We start from the raw sequence: 6757 nt of genomic DNA, 5'->3' as shown, positions 1-6757 counted from the left end.
CACGCCTCGGCGCCCCCCAGCAAGTGCGTCCCGGGCCGAGGCCCAGGCCCCGGGCTTGGGGAGCCCGCGAGGGGCCATCCCTGCGACTCCTCAGAGCCCCTTCCCGCCCCGGCCTGGCGCTCACAGCCCGCGCCGCTCCCTCGGTCCTGGCCGTCCAGGGCTCTGCTAACAGCTGTTTCAAGGCTCTCTCACTGTTCCGAGCTCTGCGGGGATGTTGCTCCAAGCCCATCTGCCTACTTTATAAATATATGAGTAAAGAACACACCCAGCCTCCCACCTCTGGCTGAGGACCACCGACCCGGGGCCCCCGGTCCGTACTTCTGAAGGATCGGGAACCCAGGAGCTAACCCCCACCCCACTGACTCCCTTCGGGGGGGACCCCCAGGCTTCCCGGGGGGTCAGGGCCCCTGGGCCCCTTTGTGCCGGGCAGGGCCCCCCCCATTTCCATGCGAGGTTCTGACGCTCCCTTCTCCCCCGCTCGTTAATCTTTGTTCCCCTTTTCTGCTGAGGAGAGAAAAGAGAGAGAGAGAAAAGAAGGAAAAAAAAAGGCGTGACTTGATTTTCAAACGAAACTCCCACAGCAAACAAAACCCTTTTAGAGAAATAAGAAAGGAGGAAGAAGGAAGAAAAGAGGGAAGAAAAGAGAGAGGGGAAAAAACCCTCCAGGCTTTTGAATTCGAGTAGAAGAGTTGAACCGAGAGAAAGAGAAAGAAAGGAAGAAAAATCCTCTCTGCGGTAGAAAGAGAAAAAGAAAACTTGGGCTGACAGGAGGGGGTGTTGGGGGGTGGAAGGAAGTGAGAAAACAAAAGAGAGATAAAAGGGCTGCTTTTCTGTCTCTCTTCCTCTGCGAGCTGGGTTAGGAGGAGCTGTTTTGCATCCCTTCACGTCAGCCCTGCCTCATTCCCTTCTTCCAGGGAGGGAGAGAGCGCGAGCGAGAGAGCGAGCGAGAGAGGAGAGGGAGAGAGAGGGGGAGAGAGAGAAAGAGAGGAGCCGGAGGGAGGGCGGCAGGCGCAGGCGGCGGGCGCGCGTGGAGGCGGGCGCGCAGCAGCAGCCCGGGCGGTGGGCAGCAGGAGCCCCCGGCCCGGCCCGGCCCGGCCCGCCGAGGGCCCCGCGCAGGAGCCGCGCCCGGACCCAGGGTGAGTGTCCCGAGTGGCCCACAGCCCCCGGCCCGGCAGCCCAAGCAGCCCGCCGGCTGGGGCGCGGGGGGCGCGGGGGTGGGTCGCTGCGGCCGCGGCCGACCCGCCCCCCGCCTCTCCCCGGGGACGGCCGCGCGCAGGCCCGCGCCGCGCTGCAAACATGTCGTCTTTTCCTTTCACTTCCACATTCCCTCATGCCGGAGAGCTGGAGGGAGAGAGGGAGAGCCGGGGAAAGAGGGAGAGATGGCGTCCGGTGGGGGGGGGAGGGAAAGGAGGGAGAGGGGGAAGGGAAGGAGGGAGGGAGAGAGCGAAAGAGGGCGAGAGCGAGGAGAGCGCGCGAATGAGAGAGAGAGGGAGAGAGGGAGAGAGAAGCAAAAATGAAAGGAAAGCGCCGCGGCGCCGGCGGAGAGGGAGGCCGGGGCGGCGGCGGCGGCGGCGCTCCGGACCGCACGTGGGTGTCCCGGCGCTCGGTGCGCTCCCCCCGCACCCGGCCCGGGACTCAAAGTTTCACCCCCTCGCCGCCCCGCCCCTGCGGCTGCCCACAAACTTTACTCTCCGAGCGGGTGGGGTTGCTGCGCGTCCCCGCCGGCCGTGGTGGGGGAGGGCTGGGCGCGCAGCTGGGGGTGCTGGGGCGCCCCCGAGGGCAGCCCCCCGCCTCGAGCTGGGCGCCGCGGGACCCACACCCGACCCGAATCACTGCGTCCGTGGCCGGAACCTGTTGAAGGCAATCGCCGACTGTGGGGGGGGATGGCGGGTGGGGTCCCCACGGTCGGTCCTTAGCCTCCCGTGGCTCAACCCCCCTCCTCGTCGCCCTCTTTCCGTCTCCTCGCGGTCATTTTCCTAATTGGACGGAGCTGTGGGGCGTGATCGCCGGCGTCAGATCGTGGGGGGCCCAGGCTGCCAGGTGGGCGAAGAGGCTCCGGGACCGCCAGGGCAGCCCCAGTATCCCCACCCTAGGCGCGCAGATCCCACAGATCGGCCCCTGTGCTACCGCCACCCTAACCGCGGACTTGTTAACTAGTGCGTATCGGTTTTTTTTTTTTTTTCAACTTGCCTTTTAAGATGACTTTTATGGTCCCTGCAACTGCTTCCCTCCAGTCTGAACTGTAGTTTGGGAAGATTTAAGAGGTCTGGGAGGTGCTTGTGTGGGTTTTAACTAACCCGAAACGGTCATTAATACATCTACACGCTATGAGATGGTTCCGGCAAGGCACAGTAGCAGCCTGGGTGCGCTTGCACCGGGACACTGTGGAATCCTTCCCGGTCTGAGCCGGGTCTACCAGTGAGGGGATATCCTTCCTCTTGGCCCCCTCTTGAGCTGTGGGTCTAGTGCTCTAACTGCTAAATCCATCTTGAGCGCCTTTATTTCTGTTCATCATGGAAACTCTCCACCAGTGTCCACCTAGAGAAGACATGATTAGTCCCTGTGGATACCTGAGACACTTACTAAACTCCCCCACAGGTGTGCCAAGGACTTTGCGCTCTTGGGGGTCACCTAGCCAGCTTTGAAACTGCCTTCTTGGCCCTGGCTTTGTACAAGTGTAAGTAAAAACAGTCAAAGTTCACTTATGGCAAGTAGAGGGCCCCTGTATTTGTATGTGGTGTGTGTGTGTGTGTGTGTGTGTGTGTGTGTGTTCACTATGGGCCTTCAGAGAACTAGTGGGGCCTGGTGGGAGAAAGGAAGAAAATGGTTTTTAACTGTCATTAGATATTAGAATATATTCATGTCAAAGGGGATGGACCTGCCTTGTTGATTTTTGAGACCTTTTACGATCATCCCTTTCTTATTTGTTTTAAAGTTAATATCGTCTTCTATGGCTTTCCTGGTGGTTTTGTCAGCTGCCCCTCCAGCCACAGGCCACATGTAACCCTGTGCCAGGCACCTGCTGGTCTTACAGCAGAACCTCTAATCTGTCACCTATAGCTCGGGCCACCTTGGTGTTTCAGTAATCTTGGAGAGCTGGCTTTACTGCATGAGGACACTGGGGGTAGAGTTGCTTCCTTTTGGGTAGTGGGAATGGGCATTTGGGTCATATTCTTTTCCTCCAGTCTGGCCTGGTTGCCTGTGTGTGGGCGGAGAAGCTGCAGTGAGTTCAAGTGGGAACAGAGGCTCATTCCTAAGCCTTTTGCTTGTCTTCTCAGAGCTGTTCCTGGGTGAGTCTTCATTCCACAGTGGGTGGGCCATTTGTTCTGTGCTTAGGTCACTTCCATCCCAACCAGGCATTTCCTACCTGGGAGACTTATTTTAGGCTCTGTCTAGAGACAAGGAGAGAGATAGGGTCTGGAATGTAAACCTCTTTCTAGAATCGAGTAAACAGATAAATAAGAGTTGGGCTGGGGATATAGCTCAGTTAGTAGAGTGTTTGCATGACATGCACAAAGGCCCTGGGTTCAATCCCCAGCACCATTTAAAAAAAAAAAAAGTTTGTTGCATTTCAGAGGAAACAGGTGAAGGCTCAGTATCCCCCCAATACTGATGCTTTGTGCAGGCTCCTCACTTGGTTTGGTCACCCCAAGATCTCACAAGCCTGGCCAGGGTCTGCAACAAGCAATACTCAATTTATAGAATTATGGACTCTGAATCTGCAGAGTCTCAGTGAATGATGGCTGACCCAGCCCTTAGACTTCAAAGCTGGAAGAGGACCTTATAGACTGTTTAAAAGAAACTGAGGCAGGAAAGTGCTCCAGGACCACAAAGTACATAGCAGGCCCAGCAGTCAAACCTGAGCTTGCAGAATCTATTTCCAGTTCTCCTTCCACAAGGCCACAGCCCCTGATATTGCTGGAGTTCCCCAATAAAGCACCCTGCTGGTAAACAGTGTTTGTATTTTCAAGATGTGTTATATACACTGTTCTGGAGAATTTGATTGGCCAGTGTGACTATTTGGGCAACTGGGTGCTTCTGGCTTTGTTATCACTGATTTCCTCAAAGTCAAGCAGTATAGTGGGGTGAAAGTTTAGTCATCAGATGTTCCCAAATTACCTTTTTTTGTTTTTTTAATCTGTAATACTTTCTTCATACTTCAATTTCTTATCGGATTTATTTAGAATTGGTCAGAGGGGAAGAATGGGGGTATAGGGAAGGGCCAGAAATCTGAAATGATCTCCATTTGTGGATTAGAACTGGTAGACCTACACAGAGGTCTTGGATATATGTGGATTTGGATATATAGATTTCTTTCTCTCGTCTTATTTTGTGCTCGGTTTGCTTTGACAATTGCTGAGTCCCTGTAAGACTGGTACACAGTAGGCCCTTCATAACACTTGTTGAATGATTGCCCTGGACATTAGGAAAAGGATTTCCCTTCCAGAAGGACCCTAGAATGATATACAGAGGCAGAGGCAGGGAGGGAGGTGATTGATGGGAGCTGCAGAATTGTGCTGTGATTCATTGTTTCAAACAAGCTTTAGACAGGTAAGGCAGGAGGGGGCTGGGAAGAGTGAATCCTGAATGGGTGGAGCCACTGGGTGGAGACTTGTGCAAAACAATAGAGAGGTTTTGAATTGGACTCAGAGATGGAGAGAATAATGATAATGATGTGTCCTGGGCCTGGATTATGCTAAATGCGTTATATGTATCATCTCCTTTAGTCCTTGCAAGTGCTAGCTACCCACATTGTTATTTTCATTTGGTAGCCTGGGAAACAGCACAGAGGAGTTAAGTAACTTGTCCAAGGGCACAAAGCTGGTGTCAGACTTGCCTCCCTAGGATGATGGGGTGGTCAGACATCTCTACCCATGCTAAGGAGCTAGGCCTTCAGAGCTTTGGGTTCTACTGAAAGAAGAAAGAAGAAGAAAAACTAGAAATTGTAAGTCTGCAGCAGAGTGAGTGAGGCTGGTCATGGAGCTTGCCCACTGCTTCCTCTGCCAGGAGGATTCACCCAATGAGGGCTATAAGGGGATACTTATTTTTCTGGTCCTAATTATTCCCTGGCAGAGTGGTAGTACCAGATCAGGACAATTTTGTACTCTGTAAAGATTAAGGACACCTCTTTTTTCTACTGAAAAAGGTCGCTTTCAACTTAAAAGTTTGGTTGATATAACCTACGGGTAGTGATGGTGGGGAGTTCCTTGGGATCAAATCTAGGGCCTCCTGCATGCTAAACATGTACCCTACCACTGAACTACAGCCCCAGGTCAGTTGGCATATATTTGAAACTGGTGGGAATCATACAGCTATGTCACTGTTGGCCTTGAGGTTTCCAGAAGGTGTTTTGCATGTGTGTCAATCTTACCTTCCTTTTCTAGAATGCTGGCCCAGCCTGTTGCAGACCACAGCAACTACTCATTCACTGACAGTCAGTGATTTACTAGACCCTGTGCTGGTCCCGTCCTCGTGGAGCTTGCAGTCTCGCTGGGAGGCAGACATTAAACTAATAATTACACAAATACTCTTTAATTACAGTTGTTATAAATGCTTCAAAGGAGAAAGTTCAGAGGCAGAGGAACAAATAATCAAGGAGGAGGGGGGGGGAAGGGACTCTTTCCTAAAGAAATGCCATTTATACAGCCACCTGAAGGGCAGGGATGGGGGTGAGGAGGGGGCTTTAAGCAGGTGGTATTGTTCTTGTTAACCGTAATGTAAACCCAGCTGCTTCCTGTGTGGTCCATGGACCAGCAGCATCAGCATTACCTGGGACTTTTAAAAAATGCAGAATCTCAGGCCCCTGAGCAGATTTGCTGAATCTGTATTTTAACAAGATTCCTGTGCAAGATCATCTCTGGGAAACACTGGTAGACTCGAAGTACTGAACTGAGAGTTTCTCAGTTTTGGAGTGAACTAGTCAAATGACCTCAGGCAAGTCACTTCTCAGGCAAGTAATGAGGGAATTAGGTAATCTCACAAGTTTCCTGGCTTTTCTGATCAGTAGCTTTTATTGCTGTTTGCTGTCTCTATGCCCCTTGAGGGCAAGGACCTGGGCTTCCTAGCACCCACACCTGTGTTGCCTTAGTGATCCCTGTTCCGGTCTGACTTTCCTAAGGAGTAAAGGTGAGATGGACCATCAGAGCTTTTGAAAAGGATCCAAATAATTTTCAAAAAGGTATGTGGAGCAGTGTTGCACACAGAGATTATCTTAAGGGGACTCAGGGAGGATTTAGACTGAAGCAAGAGAAAAACTGGCAAGGGTCAAAAGGGCTTTGGGGAAGAGAGGTATAACGTTTCTGCCAAAAGCGGAACCCAAGCAAGGGGAGAGGAACCTGCTCAGTAGTTCCGTGTGAGGGAACGTGATACTTGTAGAATCGCCTCAGAGTTCTGTCCCATGCACTTCTCAAGCCGCTGCAGGGAGGGCTGGAATTAGGGGTCCTTGACCCTCCTGAGTGTGTGTGGGCTTCAGGGGTCAGTGTACCTGAAATTGCAGAGGTTTACTTGTGTGCACTTTTCTGGGAAGAGGATGTATAGTTTTCACTAGCTTCAAAGGGGTCTGTGGCCCCAAGAACTGGAGTCAAATATCTTTCTACACTGACCTCGCCCAGATCTTTTACTCTACAGCAACTCTAAGCATTTTCATACTGTCTGTTAGCTCATTGAGGTTGAATACCTTTCCTGACTTCACCTACTTAGCAACATCAGCGCCAGGATTGGAACCCAGGCAGGCCCCAGGGTCACTGCCCACAAAGCC

At 52.5% G+C, this 6757-nt stretch overlaps 1 protein-coding gene across 1 annotated transcript in view; it reads left to right on the top strand.

Annotated features, from left to right (window-relative positions):
• Positions 1-542: 542 nt before the first annotated feature.
• Znf710 (zinc finger protein 710) overlaps positions 543-6757 on the top strand; it is a 72950-nt gene continuing 66735 nt past the window's right edge. Inside the window, exon 1 of the mRNA XM_078051158.1 lies at positions 543-1136. The gene's annotated coding sequence lies outside the window, so the exon portion shown is untranslated. The remainder of the gene's footprint in view (positions 1137-6757) is intronic.

This window comes from Ictidomys tridecemlineatus, chromosome 5 (assembly GCF_052094955.1).
Source record: "Ictidomys tridecemlineatus isolate mIctTri1 chromosome 5, mIctTri1.hap1, whole genome shotgun sequence".
Classification (NCBI taxonomy): Eukaryota; Metazoa; Chordata; class Mammalia; order Rodentia; family Sciuridae; genus Ictidomys; species Ictidomys tridecemlineatus.
Note: the sequence above shows the minus strand (reverse complement) of the source record. Positions and strands in the feature narration are given on the sequence as shown.